General features: G+C 32.4%; 1 pseudogene; it reads left to right on the forward strand.

The window, feature by feature from the left end:
• Positions 1–759: 759 nt before the first annotated feature.
• LOC114097606 (la-related protein 4B pseudogene) lies at positions 760–10459 on the forward strand (annotated as a pseudogene).
• Positions 10460–20342: the final 9883 nt, after the last annotated feature.

Here is a 20342-nt window from a genome sequence, read left to right on the forward strand (position 1 = left end):
TTTTCCTATCAAATGCGTCTCCTGTATGCTGCATATTGTTGGATCTTTTTTTTTTTTTTTTGATCCATTCTACTAGCCTGTGTCTCTTAATTGGTGAGTTTAAGCCATTAACATTTAGGGTTATTATTGAGATATGGATTGTTCTTCCAGCCATATTTGTTTATTTATGTTACTTATTAAAAACGTTTTAAAGAAACAAATTTCTTCTTCATGAATGCTTTCATGAGATTCACACTTGTACATCCACAAAAAAACTAAAAAAAAAAAACTGTAAGTAAATAGCAAAAAAATCAGTGGAGTCAAGGGAAGGGAACAGGAAAGAAGAAGAGAGGTGTAATGGTTAAATGGTTAATTTGAATTGTCAACTTGATTGTATTAAGAGATGCCAATGATTAAGAGGCTTTTGGGTTTGTCTTGTCAGTGATAATGTGTCTAGGAATAATTGGCATGTGGGATAGCCAACTGAAATAGAGACCCTCCCTAAGCATGGGTAGCCCTGTCCAAAAGGATGATGGCTTGGATGCAATAAAAGTTGGAAGAACAGGGAAGCAGCAGCAGATGAAAGCTCCATTCTTTTTGATTGGGTTCTTAATTGCTACTGCAATCAAGAAATCCTCTGAGGATATCAGACTCTCACTTCTTCACTCTTCCAAATTGGACTCTGCCAATGATTCTTCAGAGAGTTTCCAGAAGCCTTCAGTCTTGGACTAGGGTAAAACCATTGATCCCTCTTGTTCTGAGGCTTCAGCCTCTTGGACTATGCAGCTTCTGGTTCTTGAAGCCCTCCAGCCTGTAGATGGCCATTGTGGACTATCCAGATTCTGGTAGCATGAGCCAACTTAATTAATCCCTTTTTTTTAATAATTATAATTCCTGTTGATTCTGTTTCTCTAGAGAACCCTGACTAATACAGGTGGGAAAGGGAAAATATTGAGAACTAAATTATTGTTCTAACTTATATTCCATGCTTTTATAATTATGTCAAAATGAATCTTATTGTCATGTATAATTAAAAAGAACCAATTTAAAAAGAGGGAAAAAAGAGTGCTGTCATGTGCTCAGGGTGTGCTCAATGGTACAACACTTGCCTGGTGTACAACATTATGGGCATTGATAAATCCCCAGCACCACCAAAAGAAAAAGAGAAAGCTGTTGGGACATACAGATGGGTGTGAAGAGTTTAATGAAGGAGAGAGAGAGAGACAGAAGGAAATTCACTGGCTGTTAGTATATGCTAAATTCAGATATATATTACCAAATCTGATACTTACCACTGTTAAGTATAATTTTACCAATAAAACATTACTTTTATAACCATTAGGTATTAAACTCACTCAGTTGACAATTTTAAGAAAAACTATCTCAACACAAGATAACCCAAAGTCATGATACATACACTTTGATACACCACACTGTCTTCTCTAAATAAAAAGTATAAGCTTACATGTTCTTTTCCATTTTTTCTTTGTGATGAAAATTTTTCCTACTGTCCATTTACTAGAATTTTAACAAAATTTTCATAACCTGAGGAACATGAAGAACAGTCTTAGAATGTAATTGGTTTGCTTTCAACTCTCTGATACAAGATATCTGATATGAAAGTGTAAGGATAAGAGCTACTCAGAAATTTTACATGGAAAATAGGTCAAAATGAGATTCAGTTAAGTAAACTGAATGAACAGGAAAAAGTGAAGTCTGACACCTGAAAAATGACATGAGGAAAATGGAGGTGACCACATATGAAATACAAGAAAAATACAATTACTACCTTTGGACATATGGGCAAAGGAGACAGCATCAGAAAATTTATTATAGAAAATTGATGCATGTAACTATATCTCTTGCATTGAATGGGAAGCAATCTAAAATCACTGGTGAATAGTTAAAAAAAAAACATAAATGCCTTACCAAAATGCAAATGTGATTATATAAAAATCACTTTGAGAGTGTAAGGAAAAAAATACCCAATACATCCATGTCTCGTTCACCTTGTGTTATTAGGAAATGCTTACTAGTAGGAAAAATAAGGCTTGAAGACTTTCATGGTTAACTAATAATACTTCTCTCACTTTAGCTCATAAGCTTCCTTGGAACAAAAGAATGATTTCATTGTTAACTCAGTAAAAAGAATAATTGAGCCAAGAGTCAGTTCTAGACTTTTTAAAAGAATGCAGTTAAACTCCCCTGTGAAAGCATTACCAGATAGTGACGTCTGTCATTCAGTACAGAAGTCATTTATAAATGGCATAGAAGTTCCATCTAGTCTTTCATCATTCTTAAATTTCTTCAGGTGTTCTACAAGCCTGCTAAGGAAATAGTCATTTCACCTATGGATATATTTAAATTCCTTCTTCTTTGTTTCAAAATAAAAGGCAAAATTCTTACATAAGCACAAAATGAATAGTACCAATTTGTCATCAGAATTCTTTTTACCTTTTCAAATGCAACTTTTCTTCAATCCATCTTTTATATCTTATGTTTTGATATTCAAAAATATTTTCAACAATCTGTACCATTTGTTCTCTTCTCTATTCCAGATATTCTAATTTCAGATAATTAGATATACTAAGAATTTGTTCATAGCAGTTGTTACATTGTTTCTCTTTTTGGAATAATTTCTTCTATCACCTCTCTTCAAAATCCATATATTTTTGGTCATACATTAGATATTTTCGCATAAAACAATTCATCATAATTTCTAATTCAGTTTCAAATTCTATCAAATCAAAATCCTGGTTATACTTTTAGTACACACACTACTCTAACTTCCTAGGACATATGGACAAAATACATATTGCTTACTCACAGACATCTACTATTTAGTTAGGAGAAACTTAGTTATACAGAGTTTCATTCTCTATGATTTCACTACATCTAGTTACCTTGATAATATATAGGAGAAACACTTAATGCCATTATAATTTAGGGGAGGATCTTTGGAGGAGATAATATCTAACCTGATGTATGAGATAAAGGAAGAGATATATGTGATAAATATATGATATATGTGATAAAGTACGAGAAAGCATTGCTGAACAGAGAGGGCAGAACAGAGAGACTGTTGAGAGAAAAGGTCAATGATCAGATGTGAGACTCAAGGGGAACAGGGGCAGAATCACAAGCCCTATTGTGACATATTAAGCAGTTTCTAAATACCTTCGGGAAAGCTGTGGAACCCATGAAGAAATTTTAAGCAGAACAATGTGCATTATCTAATTTGTATATTTAAACCATCATTATGAGTAATTGAATAGAATTGTTTGGAGGGTCCCATGAATTGTAGAGATCAATTCAAAGAGTCTATAGTAAATTAGGGGTAAAAAATAAAGGTCTTTAATGCACTGCAGAATGGAGATGGCGGAAGAAAAGGGTTTGGTGGTAAAATCCTATAAGGATTAAATGTATGTGAAAATGGAAAACAGATACAACTATGCTCATGGCTTGGGCAAATATTTAGACATTTGAAAAAAAGATTTAATGTGGTGAAGGAGCTAGTGTAAGACAATGATATGTAGAGTAAGTTTTTATTAAAACACAATGTGATTGTGGCATTCATAAATAAATTCTTCTCAATAACAGGTGAAAAACAACCAGTGTTCTGATCAAGGTTAGGTTGTTTTTGTGTGTGCCAAAAACATATTTTTTCTCTTGTTTCATGATCACTTTGTTTATCATGAATTGAAGGTAAAACTCTGAATATAATATAAAACCACAGTGAATTTTTTATGTATTTTCTTTTTTATATTTTGGAAGTATGGAGGCACTCTTCTTTGTTAAGTACTTAACAAAAATGACTCTGAATGAAATGATGAATTAATACCTGCATAGCTAATTTATTTGTCTGTAAAAATGTATCAAAGACATATATATCAAGATAAAAATACATGTATACTAAAACATACAAACACCATTAAAGCCAGGAAGCTTTATATTCCTAGGCATTAGAAATTTCCAACAAGAGAAAGAGAAAAGGTTGCATTAGGTCTCATGAGGGAAGCAAATCACTTTTACCATTGCTAAAAAAAGAAAAGGTGCTTCTTTAATATAGCTAATATGTACAAATTAGTTTTATAAGAGGAGTGACTCAATACACCTTGTCACAGCTTATTACCAGTAAAGACTGATTTTTAAAGTGCTCCACAATTACCTTAAAGTTGAGCAGAATGATCAAATAGTAATAAGAAGAAAGGCAATGATACTAATAAGGGTAATAGAAAGAGGAGGAGGAGATAGAACTTTATTTTTAGCAAGCCAGGTTCAAGTTTTATCCCAAGTTATATTAGTAACATGAATGCACATTTACAAAGAGGAATATTACGAAGTACATAGTGTTCTTTTCCTCCATTAGGGTGGGAGGGATTTCCAAGGAGTCTGGGAATGTTAGTGAAAGACATTAAAATTCAGAAGCTTTGGGGAAACAATTCTACAGCTTAGTTTTTCTAGTTCCTTTCAGTTTTCCTCTTACTTTATGAAGCAAATAATCAGGACGTATAACCCCTCACCGGTTCCTTATATTCTTTTATTGTTTTAACAACCTCTCATTATTAATCAGTGAGGCATGCATTACTCCTTGATTCTAGGGTTCCTATACAGTTACATATTATGGTTTGGGCCAGATTTTTTAATTTAATTTTTAATTTAGTTGTGACTGAATTTCTCACCTTTGCTCTAGCCCCAAGTCTCCTTTTAAATCAGCAAAGGCAGGGCTGACAGAAAGGGAATTAAGATGAGGAATGAATCCCTATTGTGCTTCTCCATAATTCATTTCCCTTTCTCGCCCTGTTGCAACCTCCAGCTAACACAGCTAAAGAACGGGGAAGGAGGGTAGGGCGCCCAGTGGAAGCTCTGTGGTGTATTCCAACAGTCCACCCAGCTCCTTGGGTCTGGATTGAGCGAGTCAGATATTTAAAAAGGAACCAGAGAATCTCTTGGTAATTTTCAAATTCATATATGAGATATAAAAATAAGCAAGCAGATTTTTATCCCTATAGATAACTAAAAATGAAATAATCAAGGTTGTGCTATGTTGCTATGTTGAAATACAAAGAAAATAAGTGTCATTTTTTGGGGGGTGGGGGGGGGGTTGGGAAGGGATGGATTTTACCCAGTGATCCCACTGAGCTATATCCCTAACCTTTTTTCTTTTTCTTTCTCTTTTTTTTCTTTATTTAAATATTTTATTTGAGATAAGGTTTTGCTAAATTGCTGAAGGTCTTCCTAAGCTTGCCTTGAACTTGCTTTCCTCATGCTTAAGCCTCCAGAGTAGCTGGAATTACAGGCACGTAATATATGAGTCCACTAGCATATCTAAAAGCTCCTGTACCTGTTTGTTTATACTCCCAAAAAGGTTTTAACAACAACAAAAAAAAGTTAGTCTGGAGGCTTATGTGTCTTCTTCAAACACACCATAATTTAGTTTACTCATAATCTTGACTGAAGATTTCCATGCATAGTCATACATTTATATTTTCAAGAGAGCTCTACAATGAATACAACAATGTACTATTTATTATTGGTTTCCCCCCAAAATGGCATCCATGTTTGTTTCCACTGCTTTTTAATTCAGAGGGTAAGCACTGTACTTGTGATATTGTAGATGGTGAAAAAACATTTTGAGGTGAATGAGCAAGTAGGTTTTGGACATAATCACTTTACAATCTTTATAAAGATTGTAAAAATTTAAAAATTTTACCTTTCTATGTAACTTGTAATATTAGCTTTGTTAAGCCTCATTCTTTTCTACTTCAGTGCAAAAAATTTAAAGTTATGTTTCTTTGTACACTTTGAATTAAAGTTGTTCATTTAAATAACTTGTTTTTAGATTGGATAAAAGCAGAATATGTGCACCTCTATTTCTTTCTCGCGATATGAAAACTATTCAAAATTGCTCCCAAACTTAGTATAATACTAAGACAACTACTTTTAAAATGGTACTTTGTTTTTGAAAGTTATATCTATCTATCTATCTATCTATCTATATATATATATATATATATATATATATATATATATATATACAGATAAAATTCCTTATTAATTTCTATTTATGTACATATCTATAATTGATTATAACAATTGAATGAGAAACCTAATATTTGAAATATTAAAATTATAAATAATGTACCTTAATTAAGTGTATCCTAAGCAATAGTCACACATAAAAAAATGCAAGACATCAAGAACACAATTTTAATTTTTTTTGGTACACATTAATTATATGGTATAATTTATTTCATTTTGGGATATTTGTATATGCATATAACATATTTTGATCAACTTCATTCCCTAATATCTCCCTTTTATCCTTTCCTCCTCCTGTACCTAAGAGTTTCCTTTCTGCTTTCATGAGATCTCTTTTTCTTTTTTATTCCCCCTTTTCATACATATGAGAAAACCTATGACTTTTATCTTTCTGAGTCTTGCTTAGTCCTCTCAAAATCTCAAAATGATGCTCTCCAGTTCTATGCATTTTCCTGAAATGACACAATTTTATTCCTGTATGACTAAATACAGCTCTATTATATACATATATACATATATATATAATTTTTTTTTCATTGTCTTTTATCCATTCATCTGTTGACAGATACCTAAGATGATTCTACATCTTAGTTATTGTGAATTGTGCTGTTATAAACATCAGAATGCATGTATCTCTACAAATGTTGTCTTTAATTCTTTTGAATAAATACTGTGGAGATGTATAGCTAAATCATATGGTAGTTCAACTTTTATTTTTTGAGGCAACTGCATACTGATTTCCTCAGAGTGGCTGTACTAATTTACATTCCCACCAACAGTGTATGAGCATTCCCTTTTCCCTTGAATCCTTGCCAGTATTTATCACTATTTGTAATCTTAATGATTTTCAGTTTAACTAAAATGAGATGTAATCTCAATGTAGTTTTGATTTGTATTTTCATGATGGTTAAAGATGTTGAACATTTTTTTATATTATCTTTAGTCATCTGTAAGTTTTTTTGTCCTTCCAAGTCAGATTTATTTTGCTTAACACAATGCTCTCTAATTCCCTGCAAATGATGTAATTTTGTTCTTTAAGAATGAGTTATACTACATTGTGTATTCAACATTTTCTTTATTTATTCATTTGTTGATGGACACCTATGATGATTACCTAACTTGGGTATTGTGAATCATGCTATAAACATGGATGGATGGAGATATATATATGCACACACACATTATGCAACTTTAAATCTTTCAGATAAATTCTGAGGACCGGTATAGCTGGATCATATGATAGTTCCATTTTTAGTTTTCTGAAGAAACTTCATTCTGATTTCTGTAGGGAGCGTACCAATTTACATTTCCGCCAATGGCATATAACAGTTCTCCTTTTCCCCACATTGTCACCAGCACTTATTTTTATTTGTATTCCTGATGGTTGCCTTTCTAACTGGGATGACATTGAATTTCATTGTAGTTTTGATTTTAATTTTCTGATGGGTAAAGAAGTTGAAGATTTTTAAAAAATAACTGTTGGCCATCAATACTTCGAGAATTGTCTCTTCAGTTCACCTGCTCATATATTGAATGGGTATTTGTTTCTTTTGATATTGAGTATTGAGTTCTATGTATATTCCAGATATTAACCCCCTGTCCTTTTTGTGTAGACTATCTCTTCATGATGTTGTAGTTTCCATTGTTTTGTGAAAGCATTTTAATTTGATGCCATCCCATTTACTGATTACTGCTATTATATCCTGAGTTATATAAGTCCTATTTGGGAAGTCACTGTCTGTGCCTGTATTGTTGCAGTGTTTCCTCTCAGTTTTCTTGAAGTTTGCTTTCTTCTGTTTGCTAAATTTCTGGTCTTATATCTAGGTCATTGGCACATTTTTAGTTGACTTTGGCCAACAGAGTGAGAGATAGGGATTCCGTTTCATTCTTCTCCACGTGGATATCCAGTTTTCTCAGCACCATTTGTTAAAGAGACTGTCTTTTCTCCAGTGCTTTTTTTTTTTTGATGCCTTTCTCAAGAATCAACTGATTGTAGCCTGTCTTCTATTCCATTGGCCTGTGTGCCTGTTTTTACGCATTACCCTGATGATTATCTTACTATGGCTCTATAGTATAATTTGAAGTTAGGTATTATGATGCCTCCAGTGTTTCTTAATTTGTTCAGGATTGCTTTGGCTATTCTGTTTTTTTTTTTTTTTTGTTCTTCTATATAAATGTTAGGATTGGTTTATCTAATTTTGCAAAAAATGTCATTGGGCATTGTGATGGGGACTACATAAAATCTATAGACTGTTTATTTTTTAATATGACCATTTTAGCAATACTAATTCTGCTTATTTATGAACATGGAATACCTTTCCATCTTCTAGGGTATTCTTCTATTTCGTTTTTCAGCATTCTGTAATTTTCCCTGTAGAGATCTTTTACCTCCTTGCTTAGGTCTATTCCTAGATTTTTAAAAATGTATTCTAATTTGTTATATATGAAAACAGAATGTGAATCAATTCATAATACACATATAGAGCACAATTTTTCATGTCTCTGCTTGTTCACAATGTAGAGTCACACCATTTGTCTCTTCTTACCTGTACTTAGGTAATGATGTCCATCTTATTCCACTGTCTTTCTTACCCCCCATGCCCCCTCTCTTTTCCTCCCTCCCCTTTGCCCTATCTAAAGTTTGTCTATTCCTCCCATATCCCCCATCCCCCATTTTGGTGACAAAAGTCAAGAGAATGCAGCATTACCGGACTTACAGGAGTCAGACCAGACAGACATGAACACTTTGGCTCTGGATCATTCAGAATATGAATCTCTGCCTGAAAATAGCAAAACAGGAGGAAATGAGTCTCAAGCAGAAAGCCAGGAAGACCCCCGGGAAGTACTTAAAAAAAAAAACATTGGAATTCTGCTTATCTAGGGAGAATCTTGCTAGTGACATGTATCTCATATCGCAGATGGATAGTGATCAATATGTGCCAATTACAACGGTAGCTAACCTTGACCATATCAAAAAACTCAGTACTGATGTGAATTTAATTGTTGAAGTGCTAAGATCTTTACCTTTAGTTCAAGTGGATGAGAAGGGAGAAAAAGTAAGGCCAAATCAAAATTGTTGCATAGTAATCCTGCATGAAATCTCTGAATCTACCCCTGTGGAAGAAGTAGAAGCACTATTTAAAGGAGATAACTTACCGAAATTTATAAACTGTGAATTTGCCTATAATAATAATTGGTTTATTACATTTGAAACAGAAGCTGATGCACGGGAGGCTTACAAATACCTGTGAGAAGAAGTAAAAACTTTTCAAGGAAAGCCAATTAAGGTAACTCCATTTCCAAATACTGGATTTATAAATGGGTTTACGTCTCCAACCTTCAAACCTGCAGCATCTCCTCTGACTTCACTTAGACAGTATCCGCCTAGAAGCAGGAATCCTAGTAAATCTCAACTGCGCCATGCAATTCCTAGTGCAGAGAGGACCTGGACTTCTGGAAAGTCCATCAATATTTAACTTCACTGCAGATCGGTTAATTAATGGTGTTCGGAGCCCACAGACAAGGCAAACAGGGCAAACTAGAACGTGAATACAAAATCCTTCAGCTTATCCCAAGAGAGAGATTGGAACTGGGCATGTGGAGCCAAGTAGTCTTGAATCCTCTCCTGGTTTAGGGAGAGGAAGGAAAAATTCCTTCGGCTATCGGAAGAAAAGAGAGGAGAAGTTTACAAGCAGCCAGACTCAGTCTCCAACACCACCAAAGCCTCCATCACCAAGCTTTGAACTGGGACTGTCCAACTTTCCTCCATTACCTGGAGCTGCTGGCAGTTTGAAGACAGAGGATTTGTTTGAAAACAGGCTATCTAGCTTGATCATAGGACCATCAAAAGAAAGAAGCCTCAATGCAGATACAAGTACAAACACTATACCTGCAGTGGTCCCTAGAGAGCCCTCAGTGCCGGCTTCCTGTGCTGTATTAGCAACATAGGAATGAACCCCTTCCCCAGCCCATTTACCCAAGGATCCCAAGGTGGTAGAAAAGCAGAGAGAAACCCACAGCGTGGACAGACTCTCTTCTACCCTTACTACAACCGCATGTAAATCAGTGCAAGTGAAGGGAGCTGCCACTGAATTGCGAAAACCCAGTTATGCAAAGATTTGTCAGGAGTAAAGAGCCTCCTTCCTCCCCATTGCAACCCCCAAAAGAACAAAAGCCAAACACTGTTGGTTGTGGAAAGGAGGAAAAGAAGCTCACTGAGCCCATGGAGAGATACAGGGAGCCTTCTGCCCCCACGTCCACTCCTGGAGCCCCCAAAGACCAGAGGAGGCAGCCGGGGAGCAGACCCTCATCCCCAGCTGTTGGGAAGTGTCTCAACAGAGAACAGAACACTCCGTTAGTGAAAACTGTATGCCTGGGAGGGGTCGCAAAGAGCTGTATTAACCACAAACAAAACTCTTCCCACTCAGTACAAGAATGAGTCGCTGGTTAGGAGCTTGCAGTGTCTGAGAGGCTTGTGGGAAGCCGGTGGTGGCAATTGGGCTCTGAAGGTTTTTCCTAAGGAGCTGTGTGGTTTGGTGTGTGTGTTCTGAAAATAAAGTTCATTTCTTTTGACAAAAGGCTCCTGAATTGTGCCCAGCCAGACTGCGGCATTATTTGTTTTTTTGGGATTGGCTTACTTCATTTAGCACTTCTCAAAAGAAATACAGATGCTGAGATAGAATATTACTCAGCCTCTGTACTTATTTTGAGAAGTGTCTGTTTAATGCCCTTGCCCATTGATTCATTGAGCTTTTTGTTTCTTTGTTTTTTGAGTTCTTTATGTACTGTGGCGGTTGATCCTCTGTCAGAAGAGGTGACAAAGGAAGAACAAGATATTTAGAAAGAACAAGATATTTCTTTGTTTTCTTTCTGAAATGATCACTAATTGTGAAACAGCATTAAATCATGCCTGTAGGCCTAATTTATTTGATAAGTATATGCATATATATAAACACACATACATGATGTTTTCATGTTTTATTTTACTTTTATTTTCAAATACTGTGATTGAGTTTGTGATTTGTGCTCTGTGTTAAGCAGAATTGAGCTAGAATTTAAAAAAATCAATTACAAAATTGTATTGTATCACGGTAAAGCTTATAATTACATGTAATGTTATTCTGAGGAGCAAGTGTTAAAAACTGTTCTTTTCTCCATTCATAGATAACTCTGATATTCTTATTCAAGCTGTAAGAATCATGTGATACACGTGTATGTATTTTATATATATATATATATATATATATATATATAGAGAGAGAGAGAGAGAGAGAGAGAGACTATAGAAAACACATATGCATATACATGCATACACTATCTTTATATATATGTATATATTTATATATGTATATAAATACATATATACTTATAAGATATTTTTTTTTCTTAGCAGAAAAGTCTTTTCCTTTTCAAAATCATTATATAGATAGTATCATACACACAAAAAATTATAGTTAACATTTATTTAAAATATAAAAATTATATTAATATGCACACTCATGGGCATACCACCTAGCTAGATAATTTGAACATAAAATAGTTCTTGGGAAATACTGTAGATATAGTCCTGATAATTTTTGTGAGCATCCTTTTGATGCCTTTACATTTTTTACTATATACAAATATATTTAATATAATATGATATATTTATTATAATAATATATGATGTATTTAATATAAAATACAATATATAAACTTTATATAATTTGTATAAAGCTGTCATTAGTATGGTTCACTATAATATATTTTTGAGCTATGCAAGTTGTTGTGTATAATCATATATTTCTTTTTGGTAATCTCTTTGATGATTTTATGAAGATATCCCTTGTTTTATTTATCCTTTGTATGATTGATGGACAATTCCTAGGAAGAATTTCAAAATATTTAACAATAAACATCACATAAAAACTGAGGCATTAAAATGGAATCACAAGTACACCAAATTTCTGCTTTGGAAAAAAAATAGTAACAGTCATATTAGTACATTTCTGCTGGATCCATATTATTTGTATTGCTTCCATATCTTTCCTATAAAAAATAAGGTTCTATAAATGTATCTGAACATACTTTGGAGCAAATTATAAACTATTTTTTAGATATATACCTTAGAATTCCCTAGTTGTTAAGTATGTTCAAATTTGTTTTGAATACATAATGCCAAATTGCTCAAGATGTTGTCCCAATTTACAGTATCATCAGAAACAAGTGTTAATTTTCCCTCATCCACCAACACTGGTAGTTTTATATTCTCGAAATCTGGTGAAAGTAAGAAAACCAAACAAAAACTTGCCACAGCAGAGCCTTCTGAGTAAGTGTATTAAACCCAGAGATCTTGAAATCACACTTGATCTGAGAATAGGGGATAGGATTGTGGGAGGATCAGCTTGTTCTTCATGGTGAAGAACAGCACTTAACCATCTGACTGGCTAGTGAAACAATGTCAAGTGTCCCCCGTGTTCCATTTACCTCTATTTATAGATGCCAAGTTTTATGTTCACACACTAAAATCCAGGTTAAGATAATCATTCTCTGTTCTCTAACAGTTCAGAGAAACCAGAGGACAAGCATTGTTAATGAAATATAAATGGTAACAATGCAGTTTATTTCCAGTTTGGCTTCATAGAGATAAAGCCAGTAGATCTTGACTCTGCATTTTCCTTTCATGGTCTCTAGAAAATGCTGATTATAGGAGAAAACTTAGAAGCTTGTTTTGTAGATGGCAGAGCTAATATCACCCTCTAAACTCTAGGTATTTCATTCTGGGCTTTTACTTTTGAGAGAAATTAACCTATATTTAAGTCATTATATTAGGAGATGTGTTTGTTTAAAACACTTGATCTGTGGCCTACCTGATGTATTAAAAAATATTTATTTTCTACTATGGATGCTTAATTTTTAAGGCAAAACCTTTTGTAAAACAAGATTTTATTGTTCTATCTAGTTATCTACATGCACACTAAAAAAAGTAAAACCTATTTGGGTGATGTGCGTTTTCCATGTGTACAAAGTTAACAAAAATACAATACACAATAATTAAGAGTTAGCATTTATGTGATGAGATCTTTCTTCATGTGCACTCTAACTAGAAAAATAAAGAAATATAATTAATCAAGACTTTATACAATTTTTTTCTTTGGTGCTAAATTTCAGTAAAACATTACAGGGTTATATCTCTAAACCTATGACTTTAGTTTTGGTCATTTTCTAACATTTTTTTTTTTTACCTATAAATTACATTAGGGTTTATATTGAAAATGTCTGTAAGTCAAAACTATAATGGGTGGGCTGGAGATATAGCTCAATTGGTGGAGTGCTTGCCTTGCATGCACAAGGCCCTGGGTTCAATCCCCAGCACCAGAAAAACAAACAAACAAAAGCAAAACAAAACAAAACAAAAACAACCTGTAATGGGTAACCCATTGAAATCTGGACAAATGATGAATTAGTCAGCATTTTATGGTAAAATACTGTTTACGTATCTCTTTCTGTAAAATAGAGAAAAAACACACCAATGAGTTTTCATTAAATTGGCATGGAATTTTAGTTGCCATGGATGAGGTTAAATCCTTAAAATTTGGTACATTGTAAATGCAGTACTATGAACATTGAAAATATAAAATTGTATTTCATAACAGTCTTCTTGGGTACTTTGTAGGTTAGGAAGAAATAAATGAAATTAATGTCATTTTGATATTTAATAAATTGGTTTCAAGACTGAAGTCTCAAAGTTTTGTAAAATATGTTTTTTCAGCATCATATGAATCTACTAGTTTCTTTTTTCATAAAATAGAAAAAAGTAAATTTTTTAATTTAATTGAAGTTATATTTTTGAATTTTAGATGTAGAAGAAGCGTTGAATTTATCCTCAATGTTAGGGGTGGAAATGTAATTCTTTGGAAGTTTTAATGATGTAGTACTCATCTTCCCTCATAACAATGATGTCAGAAGTAGATACACAGGCCACGAATTTGGATTTGGTGATACTGTTTTTTTTAACATTAAGTCACATTTCCTTATTTTATCTACATTTACATATTATCTTCATTACTTGTGTTTTATAATTAGCAATTTCTATTATTTTATTATTTTAACTTGTCAGTAATGCTGATCTGTAAAATGTGATATGAAGCCTTTTGTAATTATTATAGCCTGTTATACAGCCCTCATTTCTTCAAGATTAAACCAGTATACGCTTTTTAAATGTTAGGAAAAATAGCTCTTTCTGTTTTTCAGAATACAAACATTTACAGAAATCTAAACATTAGCTATGATAAGTTTACGCAGTTCAATAATATATTTTTGCCATACTATTTCTATGTTTTATTTAAATTTTAGGTACTTGGTTGAAATTTGAAGCAAAACATTTTGTTTTCTAAATTATTAATATATTAATAGTGACATATTTGAAAACTGAACTTCATCTCTGTGAAGAAATAGAGCCAGAAAGAAGTCAACTAAACATTTTTTTTACTAAAATTTGCATTCTGGAGGGATAATCTAACATCTCTGGACATGCAGGTCAGTTCTAAGGCAGAGTTTCTATTAACTGTGGTCTCTTGAGGTTTATATACACCATATAGATAGTGAATCAACCAGCTATTACCTCGACAATAAAGAAATAAAAACTGGTGAATATTTGTTTCATTTTTTCTTAACTTGTATAGGCATATTTCATTTTACTTTCATCATGTAGTAATTTATGTGACACTCATGGAAAAGAATCTCAAAAATAAAGGTGAAAGTAAGGGATGCAAAAAAACCAGAATTTAATTCTTTGGGTATTTCAGTAGTTTGGAACTAGAAAACAAGATGTTTTAGGCATTTAGAAGTATAGTGTTAAAAATGTGTTTACATAGACTTTCAAATGACAACATTTTTAATCTTCCTAAACATTGTCAGGAAATGCAAGCTAAAGAAATATCCTTAATTTGAAATAAAGTTTGAAAATAATCTGTAAAATAAAAGGCTCAATGACTTGTGCCTGGTGGAGAAAGGAAAAAGGAGCTCTGGAGTTAAGTTTGGAGGTGAGTGAAAAGAAGCATGTCTCATTAAACAAAGGATTCCATCATCTTGTCAGAAAATCTTATAGTTTTATGAATGTATACTATTAGAAATAGTGTACATGATTTCAATATATCTGTACTTTATACATATTTCTATAAACATCTGAAAAAGACCAAGTGTGAGCACTCGAAGAATGTGTTTAGAGTAACAAAAATATGAAATACATTTCTTTTTTTAATTTATTTATTTGTGTGTGGGGGAGAGTTTGTTTATTTGTTTGTTGTTCTTGGGGGACAGGTGTTGATAGTACAAGTGATAGAACCCAGAGGCTCACCTAGCCTAGGCAAAGCTCTTTTAACATTGTTTCTCATCCCCAGTTCAAGAAAGACTTCTTTATATTACATTTTTTTTTCTTTTACAAAAAGGAGAACATGAATAGTGTAATATTTTCTTAAATCTAACTCAAGGATGACCTGAGCATTTTAGTTTTTTTGTTTGTTTTAATAATAGGTATGCTTTTATTCATCTTAAAAATGAAAGTTCTACTTGGCTCTCAAAAAGGCTAGAAAACTTCTGAAGGGAAGGGTAATTCTCTCCTGATAAAAGGGAAGGCTTTTTGTTAGGACCCAGTGCTGACTTTAGATTGCAGTAGAGCTACTATGTGTAGTTTCCCTTTTCATCCCTTGGATATTAGACATCACACAGCAATAAAAATGAGGTGGTGGTTATAACTAGTTTATATTTCAATCTTAAGAAAAAGAGAGTAATTTCAATATTATCATCTCACAGAACCGAATCTATGAGTATTCATTAATGGTAGCCTTTATCCTTTATTTTGACAGATAATATGTCAGCCCTTTAATCCAGTTCTACTCAACATGTGCTTGTTTACCATTAAATGGGCACAGTTAATTCTTTCACTCCAATAGTAATACTTTATATATTTATGTTGTTTTTCGTAATCTTATGCATTCATATTATTTGGGGAATTTTTATTTATTTATTTTTGTTCCCATCACTGTGTGTCTTAACCTCTAAAATTAGGGCATTTATGGAGAGAGAAACATACAGACTCTATATATTGTATTTTTTTCCATTTATGGATCAATCCTCACTATCTTATTTTATAATTAACACTAATTTCACAATTTAACACAAGTTGACACAACTTACGATAAAATTCACTGTATACTACTGGTTTTCAGTATTGATGCAAACATTTTTGTACAATTATTTAGTAAATTAGATAGAGTTTTAGGTCAATTCTAATATAAATAGCTATCTATAAAGTTCCCATGAAAGAAGGAATAGATAAATGTACCCAAGGAAATATTGACAAATAATTACTTTAGCACTTTTATTTAGGTTTATTCTACAATTTTCTGAAAATTATACATAGAATTATTTTATTAAGTCTATTTTAGTGATCATCATTGACTAAATTCCTTAATTTTAATTCTGTTTTTATAAAAGCTACATTTTTATTCACTTGTAAATTTGACTGGTGCTTATAATTTTCATATATTATTACTATGGTATAATTTGTGTCCTCTTGGAGAAAATAAGATGTTTTCTTGTAGCTTTTTTTTTTTTTTTTTTACGTGATGTCTTGAATTCAGTAAGAATTAGTAAGTCTAATCTTTATCAATTGACATTTTTTTTAAAGTCATGAAATGTTTAATTAAGAATCATTTAAGCCAGGAGCAGTGGTACACAGCAGTAATCCTAGCAATTTAGGATGGTGAAGCAGGAGGATAACAAGTTTGATACTGGCCTGTGCAATTTACACCCTGTTTCAAAAAAAGAAAAGAAAAGAAAAGAAAAGAAAGAAAGAAAGAAAGAAAGAAAGAAAGAAAGAAAGAAAGAAAGAAAAAGAAAAGAAGAAAAAATTAGAAAGGACCAGAATGTATAGCTTAGTGGTAGAATATTTGCCTAATATATACGAAGCCCTGAGTTTCATCCCCAATACAGAAAGAGAAGGAGAAGGAGGACAAAGAGGAGAAGGAAAAGGAGAAGGAGAAGGAGGATGAAGATGGAGAATAATGATTTAAACAAAAGAGGAAAAAAATTTCTTAAACATTAAGCTAAATAAAAGTCAATCCCGTGGAAACTGATTAAGGACAGTGAAGCTAGACATAGGGGCCCATGCCTGTAATCCTAGCAATTTGGGAAATTGAGACAAAAGAATTTCAAGTTTGAGAACAATCTTGCCAATTTAGCAAGTCCCCATCTCAAAATAAAAAATAGAAAGGATTGGGATGGAGTTCAGTGATAAAGAAGCTCTGAGTCCAATCCCCAGCACCTCAAACAAACAAACCAACACTGCATCTATTTATGTTCAAAATTCTGAACTTTAAACTTTATAATTGAAAAAGTGATGCTATATCTCAGGGAACCTTATCCAAGTTTCAGGAAAGAAAAAGAGCAAGGAAGCAGTGTGAATAGTCCAGTGTAAAAAAACAAAAAACAAATAAGCAAACAAACAAAAAGATGTTCTATGATTTTATACCCTTCATGACTTTTCTGAGTTTGTCTTAAGTAGAGCTAAATAAAAGCACTCCTGCCACCATGAGAAAGGAAAAAAAAGAAAGTTAATAATCTGGAAATTTAAAACTCCAATGTGTTTCCTGAGTATGTACTAATATATTCACTAAAATCAATTTTATTAAAAGAATAAGTAAAAAATAAATTAATAGATGTGTAAGAAATTATAATACATAAAAATTACTTTAGAAAGATTCACATATAGACCTTGGGGGAAATGTCTTACAATTTCAAAAATAATTTCCAAATTTTCTACTTATCCATTCTTAATAGGAATAATTTACACTTCACAGAAGATTCATGATGATTTTCTAATTAACATATAGAGGCTTTAAACTATGAGACTATCAAAATCACATATAACATATGGGAGTAATTAAAAATTATTGGTTCTTATTTTATTTAAAATTAGATTGTCAATTTTCCAGAATGATAAAATGTAACCTGAGATGAGGGAAATAATGTCACCTACAAAATCAATTTTTGTAAACTTTTGTTTTTGTAAAGATTTGTAAAACTTGCATTTTTAACTACTTACAAATAATAAAGCTTTTGTATGATGTTTATATGCTCTGAAGTTTAGATTTCTTATTTAAATAAAAATATCACAGAATACTGAGGGATCAATATATGAATTCACATATATAAATGTTACTAAGCATCATCTACATATTAGTTAATGTTGAAATAAGAGGCAAAAATATCTAGAATGTACATATTGAACAGATAATTCTTCTAAAAGCACAACTCCATCTGATTTTATTTTGAGAAAAAAAAAAACTAAGCTAATTTATTTTCAATTTGACTTAGTATGTATAGTGAAAAAAAGTCTATTTGTACTTCTTCAAATTTTGTAAAATTGATGTATGTGCAAATCATAATTTTTTACTACCTGAAATCTCAAGCTATATGTATATTCATTAGTAAGTTATAAATTTTTTAAATATATATTTTAAAAAGAAAATATTAAATGCATAATATAGGTAAAATAAAAGTCATTCAGTTCCTAAAATGCACTGCAGAGCCCAAATGTAATTACCATATTGACATCATGATAAATTTAGTTTACAGAGTTCAAATAAACATCTGTTATCTCCACTCAAAAATGTGTTCAACTATTCATGCTTCAAATGCCTATCATATTTTGAGTGAGAATAATTTATAGCCCAATTATAGTCTGTCTTTTAATGTACTTAAATGTGACAGTGAGAGAAAGGCTTATTAATAAACAAAAGTTTGTGGGAAAATCATTTAAAAGTGAGGAAGGAAAACTTTAATAATGAGAACTTTAGTATAAATACAACAATTTTAGTCCACAAACCTCTAATGGGATAAACTTAAAGTAATATTTTGAATGAGTTTATTCATAACAACAAAGAGAATACAAAATGTGACAAGAGCACATCAACATTTTGTGAGAAGTTACAAACTGGTGAATGAAGGGAAGAGAAATAGTCACTTTGAAGGATACAACCAAAAGAGAATTCAGATAACAAAAATGTCCAAAAGAAGCTAGTTTCGTTGCTATGGTAATGGTAATTGCCATTCTGACTAGAGTGAGATGAAATCTTAGAGTGGTTTTGATTTCCATTTCTCTAATTGCTAGAGATGTTTGATATTTTTTTCATAAATTTGTTGCTCAATTGTATATCTTCTGAGAAGTGTCCGCTCAGTTCCTTGGCCCATTTATTGATTGGGTTATTTGTTTTGGGTGTTAAGTTTTTTGAGTTCTTTATATATCCTGGAGATTAGTGCTGTATCTGATGTACATGTGGTAAAACTTCGCTCCCATTCTGTAGGCTCTCTGTCCACCTCATCACTTCTTTCTTTTGCTGTTAAACCATTATCTCTCACTCTGTGCAAAAATCAACTCAAAGTTGATCAAGGATCTAGGAATTAGACCGGAGATTCTGCACCTAATACAAGAGAAAGCAGGCCCAAATCTTCCTCATGTCAGCTTAGGACTTGACTTCCTTAATAAGTCTCCTAATGCATAAGAAATAAAATCAAGAATCAATAAATAGAATGGATTCAAAATGAAAAGCTTCTTTTCAGCAAAAGAAACAATGAATAATGTGAACAGAGAGCCTAAAGAAAGGGAGTCAATTTTTACCACTGCTATGGTAATGAATTCCCTCTTCCTCAATCCTAACACAAAAGTAACTTAATATTATCTGATCCATAATATTTTTGTTCCATTGTTCTGCCTCCCTAATTCCTACCCTACAAGGAGAATAACTTTGAAATGACTATCCTCTTTGTATTCTTTTATTTCTGCTTTCTTCAAACTTTCTCAGTCTGCAAAACCTGGCCCATCCTGACACTTATTTTATTTTATGGAATGAAGTGTTTCCCATTGTGAGAATAAAAATTAAAGCCAATTAAGATCATTGGCTTAATTAGTTAAAGCCAACAAGATACATTATTGTAATCTTGTCCTTTGAAAGTACTTATTTTTGCATACCAAATCCATTTGGTTCTTTTTGGTGCTATTGGATATAATTCCCAGGAGGACACAACATTTGTTTGCCCTTCTGGGTTAACTCCTGGACATCTAATGAAGAACAAACTGCTACAAATTCCTGCTCTCTTGGCAATCGTTTTGTATAAAAAAAGCAGTAAGATAACTCTCATTACTCCCATTTTACCCTTCAGGAAACTGTACTTTAGAATTGATTTGGACATTTCTGTAACCCAGATGTCAGCAGAGGTATACTTCCTTTCAAGCTTCAAATAAAAATCTCTGCAATCTCATGTCATGTTCAATAAGAGAG

This window comes from Marmota flaviventris, chromosome 4 (genome assembly GCF_047511675.1).
Source record: "Marmota flaviventris isolate mMarFla1 chromosome 4, mMarFla1.hap1, whole genome shotgun sequence".
NCBI lineage: Eukaryota > Metazoa > Chordata > Mammalia > Rodentia > Sciuridae > Marmota > Marmota flaviventris.